General features: G+C 47.8%; 2 long non-coding RNA genes across 2 annotated transcripts in view; one reads left to right on the top strand and one right to left on the bottom strand.

Annotated features, from left to right (window-relative positions):
• The window catches only part of LOC311596239, a 55945-nt gene that overhangs the window by 12787 nt on the left and 28991 nt on the right, over positions 1-14167 (bottom strand). The gene's annotated exons all lie outside the window — the stretch shown is intronic.
• Positions 8880-11679, top strand: LOC311596888. The gene is made up of 2 exons (XR_014779020.1): positions 8880-9646; positions 9871-11679. It is a non-coding gene; the product is annotated as an uncharacterized lncRNA (long non-coding RNA).

The raw sequence follows: 14167 nt of genomic DNA, 5'->3' as shown, positions 1-14167 counted from the left end.
CCAAGGAACTGGAGTGCTCCAGAGAGATCCTCCAGGCGTGACCACCCTTGTGCTGTCCTGGGAAGCTGGCAGCAGGCAGCATGCCTCACTCCACCCTGAGGTGAGCGCTGTCGCCATGGAGAAGCTGAGTGCTGCAAGGCTGGACGGTGCCTGTGTTAGACACCTAGACTTCAGGCCTTACAGACAATTTTATGGGGAACCAGGGTGTTGTAAGAATTCCTTCCCTGGGGAGACTCAAACAACATTTATCCCTCCTCATAAACTCCCAGTGACAAACCAGAGTGTGATTCTACCAAGTTCACCCCAGGAACCCAGAATTTCATTGGCTTACTTGTCCTCATCCGGCATGCATGATGCCCGCCCCACCCACCAGCTCACAAAGATAGAGGAGGGTCCAGTCTGTTAATGCTCTGTAGCTTCTGCACAGTGCTAGTCCCAGTCCAGATCCCCACCCACTCAAAAGCACATGCAAATAGGGCAGCTTTGCATACAAATGGCTGGGAGGAGTAGCTGGAAATGTAAGTAAGTACCCAGTAACCTGCCCCCCTCTTATACGAAGAAATGTCAACAGTCCATAGGCCCAATGACCATTGACTCTTCCGAGTAGGCCCAGGTGATCGGATGATGATAACGGTGACTGTAGGGAGCTTGGTGGACAGGGCCCTACGCCACTGGGAGATTCTAAGAGCCGCTGGCCTCCTTAATCAAGGACCTGTGCAGCCTGTTCGTAGCACAAGTGGGCACACAGAAAAATTTAACAAGCCACACAGGACGATAAGGTAGTTTCCCACCTACAACCAGGCATGAGTGTCTGCTTAAGGAGTATACAACAGATGCTAAAGGCTGTGCACAACTCCTTCACAGAGGATAAGGGGCTTGGGGATGCTGAAATGAATGTAGTCAGGAGAAACACGTACGGGATAATTCGCATGGGTTTTTAACTGTTTTGAGGGACAGGGGCACATGATCTTGGGCTCTGCATGGGTCCCCTCTCATCAAGTCTGCATTCGGCTAACAGGTCGTCCTTCACAGCAATGGCATACCACACACTCACAGAGAAGGACATCCCTCTTTTTCTAGAATCTTCTTGACTTCACCCCTCATTCCCTTTACATTTTCTCAGTCATTGTGACCTGTTAGGTCCACGTCATTAACCCTACCAGGATGTCTTGGCCATGCAACCAAACATCAAGAGAGAAAACTATGGTGCTATTCTAGAAGGCAAGAGGTCTATCTCCGAAATCCACACCAGAATCCAAGTAATCTCAAGTGCTGAGGAATGCCGCATCAGCCCCCTAAATCTATGACTAGAGACCACACACGTGTATAATGTGTCAGCCTGTTCCCCAGCATGCTTCCTAGAGGGACTGTTCAGAAAGTTTTATCAAGACTTCTCAGAGACAGAAAGGGGGAAGTCCCATAGAGCCGCGAGACACAAATTCACAGCCCTGGCCTTCCCAAAAATCATCTCCATCCTTTGAAGATGTTATCCGGTGGCCGGAGAATAGGACTTCTATCAGGAGACAAAGCATCTTCACCTTGAGTGCAGCAAATGAATGTTGGTTTAATCTTCTGCGATACGGCTTACAAATCTATAAATCACTCACATTCTTGGAGCGATTAGGTTATAAAAGGCCACCCAAGTCGATGAATAGGAATTTTTAGCTGAAGGGGAGAAAAGCAGCAATTATACCTCAGGGACTGAATTCCTCTCCCTAGGCTCAACACTGAGGAAGCACCCTCCTTAAAAGTGTGGGTACCTGAGGATAGGAGAGGGAACAGGAAGGCTAGGATAACTTAGCACACAGGCATGGATGACTAGGGCTTCAAGCTTCTGCTTGCCCCTACCAGGCTTGCATGAGTGTTCTGTGCATTTTTACTTTTCCTGGCAGTTAGCTGGAGCCCAGAGATGAATAGGAGCCACGAGTGCAAACAGAATGAACTTGGAAAAAGTCAGCAGTGTCCACCTGGACCTTCTATAGGTGGCTACAAAGAGTGCTTTCCTTTTCCTCAATGAAGGCGTCCCTGTCCCCCTCCCTCTCCCTTTGCATGTTAACTGTGTTATATTTCCTTTCATTCTTTTTTTTTTTTTTTTTTTTTTTTTGGCAAAGAAAAGAAATGCCTGGAAGGGCTCATTAGAGCCTGATAAATGCGCGGCCACTGGCTTTTGTCTCCCAGCCAAGGGCTCCCTTCTGGGCTGGGTGCTGACTCAGCACTGTGCACAGGCATCATCTCCAAGAGAACTGGCCATGGTCAGCCTCTCATACTTGTGGTCACAGAGCAGCGCTTCATAAATGTCTCCAGCTAACGAAGTGCAGCTGACGCGAGAACATTTGTGAATGGGACGAGGCTCGTGAGGAGATCTTTGCACTCGCAAACGCATTCCGGTTATGCTCTGTGGCAGGCCTGGCAGTGGATTCAACTTTGGTAGCATGATATGCTTCCAGTCTCAACGGCGGAAGAGGTCAAGGTGTAACTCAGCAACTCGAAACAAATTAAAACGTGGAGATGTAGAGTGCAACAAAACAGCTGTAAGACCAATCAGCTCTGAGGGTTCTGGCAAAACACTATTAAGAATCATGGCAGAGGGGCTGGCAAGATAGCTCAGTGGTTAAGAGCACTTGATGGTCTTCCGGAGGCCCTGTGTGCAATTCTCGGCATCCACATGGCAGCTCATGGCTGCCATCCGTAACTTCAGATCCAGGGGCTCCACAGAACCTCTTCTCTTCCCTGTGGGGACCAGGGATGCATGTGATAAACAGACATCCATGCAGGCAGAACACTATAGACATGAAATAAATAGGATTGTTAAACATTGAAAAAAAAATCTCAAAAAAATAAAGTGGAGAATGATTGAAGAAGACACCTGATGTTAACCTCTGGCCTCTGGATGTGTGCATGTGTGCATGCTTTCATGCGAGCACACACACACACACACACACACACACACACACACACACACAGAGAGAGAGAGAGAGAGAGAGAGAGAGAGAGAGAGAGAGAGAGAGAGAGGCCATGGTTCAAATGAGTAAAGACAGCACTCACAGACATGAGTATAATTCTCTTCTCCTTTGCCCATGAACTAGACTCTTAATAGTCTATCTAGCAGGACCCTTAGAGCTGCAGTCCTGTCCCCTGCATAATACTGGGGAAAATAAATCTCTTTTCTGCTGATGACACAGGTTTATTGTCATGAACTAGGGATGACCTGAAATGATCCAACCACAGCCGGGAGGAGGAACAGTTCAAGTTGAATCCTGTTAAACCCCAAACCACAGTCGTTGTCGGCACCCTCCAGAACTCCAGTCACCACTCTACAAGTCAGTTATCAGCTCAGGGACCTGGTGGGAACTCACTCTGTACTCTGGCTGTCCTGACACATAAGAGAAAGACTCTCCAAGACTCTCCTGAATTCCCAGGGACAAAGGGTGAGGCCCAGGCTGAAGATGCTTTAGGTCCAAGGTCCAAGATGTTTGCGTATGGCTGGTCCTGCTGTATTGAGCTCTGAGGTCCCCCTAAAGATGACGGCTTGAATAAAAATCTGAGATTTTTGCCTGCAATGGCTTCCCCCACATCCAAGACAGCCGCTTCCAAATGGCCCACAATCCCTTGCTTCCCAGCATTGGAATGACTGCTGAGAACTTCTGTGTCCCTCTGGAGTCTCACATCCTGGGAGGCAAGCTGCTTGAGCCATCATGACTGAGGTGTCTCCTTTTCAGTGCAGGGGGCTGAGTGGCTCCCACGCACCTTCCATCTTGAGTCTGTCCCCTCTCTTATTTTGCAGGTCACTGGGTGGAAGGGCAGGCTTTGGTGGGAGCTGATGGGTTGATGCTCTTTTTCAGATGCAAGCAATCCCAGGCCAGGGAGGCGATGGCTAGTGCTTCTTGGCTTGAATTTAATCTTCGCAACAAGATGTCATCAGTAACACAACTGAACCACAAAGACGTAACCTTAGCCAGGATCTTGTTTACTGCCTCACACGTTCACACCATTGCCCTGGGCTTTTGTCACGTTTTCCTGTGTGAAACCATCATAAGAAAACAGGTCTTAGATTTTTCTAGAGGAAATGTTATCTGGGCCCCCTCCTATTTATATGTTGTCCAGTGCCCCACAGAGGACATCGAAGTGTGTTTTTATTTTAATAACTCACTGTCACAAGACATCCATAACCTGAGGAATTTAAAACTTCCTACTTTCTGACAACAGCAACCACAACGTCTTGCTTTTTTTCCCCCTCTGCCTTCTGGAATGCTCAGACACAAATTCAGAGCTCTTCCCAGCGGCCCTACCCATTCCAGAGAAAATGGTCTTTGCTTCTTCTTCCTCTCATGACCTTCTTCCTCTTATTAACCTTTGGATGTACAGGCCCTACAACATAGCCTCTTTTCTGGAAGCCTGTGATGTACTTCCCAAAGCCATCAGGGATAACTTTTCAAATGCCTGAATGATAATAAAGACCCTCCTCAAAGGTCCCCCTCAGTCACAGTCATAGGGAAGGGGAATGAGGTGAAAACGGGAGGGAGGATGCATGGGATGGGATAGCAATTGAGACGTAATATGCATGATTTTATTTTTTCAATAAAAAAATTGAAAAAGAAAGAAAGAAATAAAAAAGAAAAAGAAAAAGAAAAAAGAAAAGAAAAGAAAACCAGGAAAGAGGCTCCTACTCTTCCACTTCCTACAGGAAGTGTATTCTCTGCTAAGCCAGAAGAGATGACTCTGCTGTCCGTGAACTTCTGACCCACCTCTTTTGTCATGCGGTCCCTGCACTGTTCCTCCATTTGTGTCCACGGCATAAAAAAAAGTTGTGTATGGCTAAGTTGCTTCTGCACCGCCATGTCAGTACCACGGGCTGACACTGAGCTGAGCTGATTCATGTGTCTCCCACCTGGTGGCTCTCCCTCGCTTCACGCTGTGGAGGCCTTTAGGTGGAAGGGCACGTTGGAGCCTCCTGGCTGGAGTTCCTTCTCAGATACATTAACCCATCTTTGCCTGCAACCACAGGACCAGTCTGAAGGCACGTCAAGACTCTGTAAGCTGTTAAGTATCCTATTATCATAAATTGAATGTCACTATTAGCCGTTTGCATCAAATGACTCAACTTGCAGTAATCATGGCATGCCTTTGTGGTGTCCAGTTCCACAGTCTTTCTCAACAACAACAACAACAAAGGACATTCACTCCTGACTGAATCTCTCCTCACATTCCATGAAGAGCCACATGAAGGGGAAGAAGGGAAGAAAAACAGAAAGCTATGTCTTGACTGGAAAACAAAGGCAGGAAGGAAGGTCTCAGCCCAGGTCCCTACAGCAGGGTGCAGCTCAGAGTTGTAGAAAGAAGCATTTGTGATTCTAGCTGTAATCGAGCTAAAGTATTTGATACCTTTCCTCAGAAGCCACTTCAGCCTGCTATGACCTTTGGTTCCCACCCACCTTCTCTTGGGGATTTTGTATAGAAAGCCACAAAGGAAGCAAGAGTAATGCAGTTAATGAAAACTCAAGAAACCCTACTAACCTCAATAGAAGATGGATGTCCTTCCGGACCATCCCCTCCCTCCCTCTCAGAATAGCAGCTGAAGTCCCCCCCCAAGCCCTCAGCCTCTGCATCTTCACCTGCCATGTCCTGGTTTGCTTTTCAGTTGTTATAAACACTATGACTGAAAGCCACTTGAAGGAAGAGAAAGGGTTATGTGGCTAAGAGGTTACAGCCCACCATCAAAGGAACTCAAGGCAGGAACCTAGAGGCAAGAAGTAACAGCAGAGACCATGGAAGTCTAATGCTTACTGGCTTGCTTCCAGAGTCCCACTCAGCTGCCTTTCATGTACATCTCAGGCTCACCCAACAAGGCGTGGCATAGCCCACAGGAGCCTGGGTTCTCTTCCATCAATTAGCAATTTTTAAAAATGCCCTGAAGACATGCTCAAAGTCTAATCTGATGGAAGCAATACTTCATCTGAAATTTTCTCTGCCCAGGTATGTCTAGGGTTGTGTCGAACTGGCTCCTGTGTGTCTCTTCCACTGTCCTTCAGCCATTCTGACTTTAACCATCACACTGTGGGCACCTATATCCACCTGTGTCCCCTAACGAAGAGAGAATCCCTTACATCTTCCCTTGATCCCTCCATCATTGTCCCTGTCATGGCTGCTGGCCCAACACATGGCTGCAGACCCTGGCATTCCCCCTTCACTCATCTGTCATTCATAATTCAGCACTCAACACTTTCATGACTCACTTCTTTCATTTTTTTATGCCTCTTCCCCCCACCACCCCACCTCCACCAAAGCTCATGAAGGAATCGTGTCTAGCTTCTGGGATTTTTTCCCCCAACAATGTATCCCAGTACTGAGAACAGCACTGGACACTTGGAGGCACTCATGAAACCCTTGGTGAATAGAGGAGGAGGCTTCCTGTAGGCCCTAGGCATCAGCACATCCATATTATTGCAATAGTTAGCCTTTCAGATCTCTGTTTGTTTTCCTTGGTTCTTGGCCATTGAATAGTCATGACCCACAGAGACACCATTTTAGAAAGAAAGGAGACAGCCTGAGAATTGGGCAGAACTCATTTCTCAGGCTTTCATTTGGGGCTCAGGTAGCCTTCAACTTCTCCAGACACTTCTTCTCTTGGCTCTAAATAGCAATCGCTACATTGACAATAGCGATCGCTTGTGAACACTTACTAATGTATCACATGGCGCTAATGATTCTTGAGCTTCCTGTCAGAGGCTCAGGAGCAGAATACTCTCATTATGTCCAGTCTACAGAAAAGGGAATGGATTCTCAAAGACAGCGAGTCCTTTAGCCAGCGCCACAGCAGTGCATCAGCTCAGCTGAGGGCAAACCAAGTTACAGTTCTCTAGTGTTCATACGTTGTTCTTAGGGAAAACAGTGTTCCTGGGGAAGGAGTCAGTGGGGGTCTATCCCTGCCGGCTCTGAGAATTTCTCCCTGACAACGGATATGTCTATCAATGCCCCCAGATGCCCACCCACTCATCTTTTCATCCACACTTCCACCCGTGCTTTTCCCACTCTGACCCACACATGGCCATCTTCCATAGTCATACCTACGTGAGCACCTGTTCGTCCTCCATCCACTCAGCCACCCATCCACACATCTATCCATCTGCCATCTAATTATTCATCCAGCCCTTTATCATCCACTGATCCATCCGCTCTCTGCTTTGCCCATCTAATAAATCAAGCACTATGGGTAATTCTGTGTAAACATATCCAGAGAAGCTAGTCGTAGTGCCTGTCCCCCCAACAGTTCATCAAGGGTGACATCTTCGTCTTCAAAAGACAGTACATCGTGACTCCATTAGCCAGACCAATGACTTGGAATTTGAGATGACAGAAATTTGGCCAGAAAACAAACAAACACATAAAATTCAACCAGTAAGAAATCCAAGAGCCCTAACATATTTCTTGTACAGACAGTGTGGGAATTGGCCATGCCATCACAGGCATATAGTTCTTGAATAGTTTTTTCAATTAAATTTTAATTTGTCAAAGGAAAAAGGCCACACAGCACAAAGCTTAAAAGGAAAAGTTATTCTCAGGAGGTGGCTCAGTCAGTAAAAATGTTTGCTATGCAAGTGTGATGACCTGAGCTTAATCCCAGGCAAGCATCCAGAGAAAAAGCTGAGCACAGCAGGGCACACCTACAGCCCCAGTGTTGGGATAGTGGGGCAGGATAGCTCCTGGGATTGCTGACAAGGCAGTCTAGAGGAATGGATGCACTACAGGCAGTGAGAGGCCCTGTCTCAAACAATAAGATGGAGAATGATCAAGGAAAGTATCCAGTGTTGATCTCTGGCTTCTACATACATACACATACCTGTGTGTGTGGTCATACACATATGTGTACACACATATAGAAATGCACACACAGAGACACACAGACACACAGACACACACTGAGAGAGAGAGAGAGAGAGAGAGAGAGAGAGAGAGAGAGAGAGAGAGAGAGAGAGAGAGATCACAATGATCTTCAACAACTGTCACTGCGTCCCAGGCTCCTGGAGCACACTGTGCCCTCTGTTCCCTGGGCGTCAGCACCAGTGCCGGAGCCTGGGTAATGCTGACAATCCGCACACAGTGTACAAAAGCATTCTCCCAGTGAGCTCTGTGCTTCATCAGTAGAGGAGCAGCCAGACTGTTTCAGAGTGCTAGTCACCATCTCGCCTTCCCTCCAGCAACATGCAAAGAAGATTCCCCCCTGAATCCTCACCAGCACTTGTTATCCCCTGTTTTATGGATTTTTTTGATGTTGCAGAGAAGCACCCAAGGTTAAGAGACAACTGCGGGATGCGAGGAACATGTTGAGAGCCAAAGGTGGGAATCGTTCCCCATAACCCTTCAAATGCCTCATGGACTCAATTTGGCCATATTAATGCAGTAGATCAAATATTACATGTCCTCTTGTGTTCACCTTCACCTTGAGTATTCGCCAGCCATTGCTTTCTTTCTTTTTCTTTTCCTTTTAAAAAAAAATCTGCCTGTACTTTCTGTTCGGCCTCGTCTTCTTTCTTCAGATTCCCCGTTCACACTCACGAGTTTCTGGTTTGGAATTCCTGTGTGTGTACGCGTGTGTGCGTGTGTGTACAGGTGTGAACATTCTTGTGTGCGTGTGGTGGTGCTCATGTAGAGGTCAGAGGACAAACTCAGGCGTAGATCTTCACCTTCCCCTTTGGTTGAGATAGGTTTTTTCTTGTTCTTCCCTGTGTTTGCAGGCCAGCTATCTCTGAACTTCTGGGGAGCCTCACACATGCCATGCCCCACCCCCATAGAAGTGCTGCCAACACAGATGCCCACGCTGCCGCGTCAGCTTTTATGTGTGTTCCAGGGACTTGACCTCTAGTCACTGGGCTTGTAAGGCAAATGCTTTGACCTGCTGAGCCATCTCCTCAGCCCACGGAACCCTTCAAGGATCATCAACCTGACGTCTGCAAATGCTCCTCACCCACAGACTGAGAAGATGCCCAAACTCGGCTTCACCTTATTATCCAGCAAGGAGAGCCAGCACCGCAGACTTGCCCAGGTGACTGCACCTCCTTAAACCCTGCCACATACAGGTTACCAGCGGGAGAAGCTGCAGGGCAGCCCCAGAAACACAACAGGTGTTTCACATCAATGGCTGACCTCAAACGCAGGGAGAAGAAATGGGCATCTCTGTGCATCCTCATGCCGGCCCGGAGGAGGAGAGGGCCCTCAGACTCCTCCAGTAGTCCTCGGTGGAAATTGGCAAACTCTGGGAACTGAAGTATTCTGTGAAAGCACCAGCCGCTTCCAAGATACAAGTATCAACTTAAACCCTGCGTCCTGTGTTTCCGGCTTTTTAAAAATCATCGCCCCAGATGGAATTCCTTTTGCGTGGAACTGCCCTTGACCTCCGCTCACTGAATCTTTTTATATTGACGAAAGTTAGAAAGCAGCATGGCCTTCATGTAGCCCCCACCACCCCCCACCACCACCACCACCCCCGCCCCCCCCCCAGCCCTGCAGTGACCAGGGCCACCTGCCACTAAGTGCAGCCTCAGCAAGCAGAGGGAGGAGCAGGAGCGCCAAACAAAGACTACAGCCCCTGAGAAAAGCAACGCACTGCGCTTCCCAAGGAAGAGCATCTCACGTCAGGACTCGGACCACAGTAGGTGTGAAATAACAAAGGCGCCCTGGGCACGGCAGACTTATAAATCACTGATTAAACTTGGTGGGAGGGGGTCTTATTTACTTCAAGCTTGGAGGTGCAGGGGTGGGGGGGATGGGAGTAGGAGATAGCTTTAACACCACAATGAGAATTATGAATCTCCAAGAAAATATAATATGTGACAATTCCCAAACTCGTGTGACTATGTAAACCGTATTTTACAGATTTCTATGCTGCAGAGCAAGAACAGGCACTCAGAACAATGAACATTCGTGGCTTTTCCCAGGGAGGGACAGGCCCTGCCTTCCTGCGTGGTGTCCCATTGTGCTGTGTGAAGTGTTTATGCGGTAGTCTATGGTCTGACCAATTTTACTGTCTGAATAATGTCAATGTCCTGGTTTGGGATCCCTCATGTGGAAGTCTCATGTGGAAGTCATGTTCTTTTTTTTTTTTTTTTTTTTTTTTTTTTGCCTTGTTCTAGAAGAAAACTTCTCCCCTACCCACAATGCATTTTAGAGCATCCTTTGTGTCTGCGTGTTTCTGCAGTGCCATTGGCAGAGCAGGACTGGGAGGAGACTTTGTGACCTCATGGGCCCTGCTGGCTGACCTAGTCATCGTAGTTCGCTTCTCTGAAGAGATGACGGCTACCCACAGCACCAGTGCCTCATTTTCACGGTGTAGAGCGGCAGGCAGCACTGCGCCAGGGTGGCCTAAGAGGAAGCCATGGCAGACTCAGGGCCTGGCCAGGAGACTGGTTTCCCATTCTGATTAGCCCAACGGTACCCATGGGATGCAACACAGACTTTGAACAAACAAACTCGACAAAGTGGCACTTGACACAAACTTGGGCAGAAGGGCCACATCTTCCAGGAGTCAGGTTCCTTGGCTGCCACAACAAATGGCACAACACTGGGTGGCTTTAAACAACAGGGCTTTGTTTTCTTATAGGTCTGTGGCCCAGAGTCTGCAGCAAGGTGGCTGGAGGACCCTGTTCCTTCCTGAGGCTTCAGCAAGGATGCTCTCGCCTCTTTTTGCCTCTGGGTCTTGCCGGTACTGCTAGGGTCTCACTCATCTGCCTCCATCACCTTCCCTCACACTTTCCTGCATCTTGGTCCCTGGGTTCAACTTTTCTTATTTTTGTAAAGTCATTGAACTGGAGCTGCCGACTCCACTTTTATCTTTTTTGTTTGTTTGTTTGTTTGTCTGCCTGTTTCTGAGACAGGGTCTCTCTCTCTCTCTCTCTCTCTCTATAGTCCTGGCCAGGCAGACCTCAAATTCACAGAGACCACACACCCCCAACCTCTGCCTCTCAAGTGCTGGAATTAAAGGCATGTGGCACCACCGTACCTTGCTTCTGCTTCATGCTGCCCAGCCAGCCCTGACCCCACAGATATGCCAGCCTGGATGGCCCCAGGATGGAGAGCAGAAAGTGGGAACAAATATTGAGGACCCCGTGTGTCACTCTTATCACCCATGGCTGCTGGCAATTCTGCAGAATATTCTTAAGACACCAACCAAGAATTCCCCCAAGCATCTGTATACTCAGAGCCCAGAGATGCAAATTCAAATGGGGTCATAGGGAGGGGTCAGAAAGGGCTGCAGGTATGTCAGCCCATGGCCCATATGTGTGAAAGAATAGCTGTGACGTGGCCCAATACCTAACCATAATCCTACTTTTAAAACGAGATGTTCTTGGTAACTTGATTGTGTAATTCTCAAGTATGAACTTGGCAGGTAATGTCTTGTCACAATATCAGAAGGTTGGCCATACCTGGTACAGAGAAGGGGGAAGTCCCAGCCAGGCATCTCTTAGATCTTTGCATCTCTGCATACAGCTTCTCAGAATTAAATACAACTATAATGGGGCTGGAGAGACGGCTCAGCAGTCGGGAACACTGACTGCTTGCTATTCCAGAGGACCCCGGCTTAATTCCCAGCACCCACATGGCAGCTCACAACTGTGTGAAGCTCCAGTCCCAGGGACCCAACACCTTCACACAGACATCCATGCAGGCAAAAAACAAACAAACAAACAACAACAACAAAAAAAACCCTGCACATAAAATAATATAAACCCTTTAGAAATGCAGCTAAGACTGAGAGGCAAATGAATGCATGGGGAAGCAAGGTTTAATGAGTGAAAGAGAGAGGTTCTGCTAAGTGGGCAGCCAGAAGGAAGAAGGTGTGGGTGAAGCATGGGGAGCCAGCCTAGTCAGACTAGGCTCAGACTAGACTTTCAAACAGAAGCCACCGGGAGGTGAGGTGCTCCTCCTCTGAACCCTGGCTTACAGGAAGGAAGGCGGTGCAGCCATCAGGGTGTGGCCCTCTAATGAGTCGCCTGCAGGATAGCATGGAGTATTTGAGGCAGAGAAGAATGCATGTGTACAGTGTCTTCTTCTTCTTCTTCTAACACTTCTGCCCACCCTCTCTTCTCTTTGGCTCCCTCCTGCCCCTTCCCTTCAGAATCACCTACGTCATCCACCGTCTGTTTCCTAGGGGGGCGGGGACCGAACTTGGTGAGAGCAGAGGCCTCAGCTTGGATGCCAATGTCACCAAGGGTTCTCCTGGTGGGACAGTGCACACAACAGCTCCAGCTTGTCCCTCACCAGCTCGCAGCAAGCCAACCATCGGGGCAGGAAAGCAGCCCTGAGTCCTTCTATGAGGGCACGGTGACATTCCAATAACATTTTGTAAAACCAAGCAGCAGCCACATGTAGGCCATAATTTGTACCTTGCTAAGCCCACCCTTAAATTGAATCTGAGCCTTTCTCCACAGTAGGCACCCCTTTTTTATCCTCATACATGATACTCCCCAAATTCACCTGCCAGTGGGTTCATTGATTTGTGGTATACATAGGGCTTCCCACATACCAGTCGCCCAGCTCAAAAAGAAGTCCAGAGAAACAGCCAATGATGCTGCAGCATTGTGCCCCTGGGATAAGGAGACAAGCCAGTGGGTAAAGTCCTTGCTGCGCAATCCTGAGGACTTGAGTTTGGATGCCAAGAGGCCATGAAAAGGCTGAAACGGTCCCATGTGCATCTGTAATCCCAACAATCCCATGGTAAAATGAGACAGGGGTGTTCCCAGGAGCTTGTGGACAGATGGTCTGGTGTCCAGGGCAGCCAGGAGACCCTGTTTTAAACTTGTAGAAAATGAAGACTAACATGTGAGGTTGTCTTCTGACCTACACACACATGGACATGTTTATGTTCACAGAGAGAGATTTTTAAAAAGTAAAAACAAAATTTAAAAATCTTTATGATTTGGTGGCACAGGCCTTTAATCCCAGCACTCGGGAGGCAGAAGCAGGCAGATCGCTGTGAGTTTGAGGCCAGCCTGGTCTACAAAGTTAGTCCAGGACATCCAAGGCTACACAGAGAAACCCTGTCTCTAAAAAACAAAACAAAAACAAAAACAAAAAAAATTCAGGATTGCTTGTCTGAAAGTCAAATTTCACTTTTGTGTGTTTGTTTTGGGGGAGGGTATCTAACTCCATCAGCCATGGTCCACAGAAGCAGTGTGCAGCCATCATAAGCACAGAAACAGAAAAGTCCCAAAGACCTGACTACCTAAGGACTTTCTTTCTCTGTGTCTCTTTGTCTCTATCTATCTCTTTGTCTCTGTCTCTCTCTCATATATATATATATATATATATATATATATATATATATATATATATATATATATAATTTATCATGGCTAAAAAGGGAAAGGAGTTAAAGATACCAGTACAAGGTATCAGGAATTAGCTCCTATGACTTCATGGGACAGTTGCCCTGGAACTGTGTGCCAGGCCAGACCAGGCTAGGCCTGTGGGGCCAGCTCCCTCAGATGACCTGGAGAGCCCCAGCTGGCCTTGCCCATTCCAGACAGAGACAACTAGAAGGCTGCCAACTACACAGTCCCCAAGCCGCTGCCAACAGAGTAAGGAACCTTGCAGAAGCCACTGCGCCCTTACATAACCGCCTGGACCTTCGCACCTTTCACAGGAGACATGATGTCTCTGTCTTTTTCCTCTGCTTCTCCCCTAATCACTCCGGTGTGCTGAGATGGTAATTGGAAGCATAATGATTAATATCTAATGAATTTTTAACTGTGGCATTGGTGGTGTAATAGAAACTACTTAAGGATAAAAGCTAACTTACAGCAGGGACCAGGCAAGTCTCAAAGGGAGGGTGACAGGCTGAGGAGAAGTGGTTTTGGGGAGGGGGATAGTATAACCTACTTCTGCACTGGGGGAAACTGAGGCAGTGGAAAGCTAAATGTCACCCACACGGGCGGTCACCACCAGGAAAGAAAGCACCAGGGAGAGTTAGGCTTCTGATGCTTTAGCCTGACCCTGACACAACGCTGTCCTCTGAGACCAACCTCCTCAGGCTTGAGTGTGTTTCCATTTTATACCTTCTTCCTCATCTTAATCATATTCTCTTCTTCTTGGATATTATGGAAATTTTTGAAAATCTAAAATAAAAGGAGAAATAGCTTAACTACCAAATTTAACAGCTTTCTTGCCTTGTGGT

Source organism: Acomys minous (genome assembly GCF_964271855.1).
Source record: "Acomys minous genome assembly, chromosome: 4".
Taxonomy (NCBI): Eukaryota; Metazoa; Chordata; class Mammalia; order Rodentia; family Muridae; genus Acomys; species Acomys minous.
Note: the sequence above shows the minus strand (reverse complement) of the source record. Positions and strands in the feature narration are given on the sequence as shown.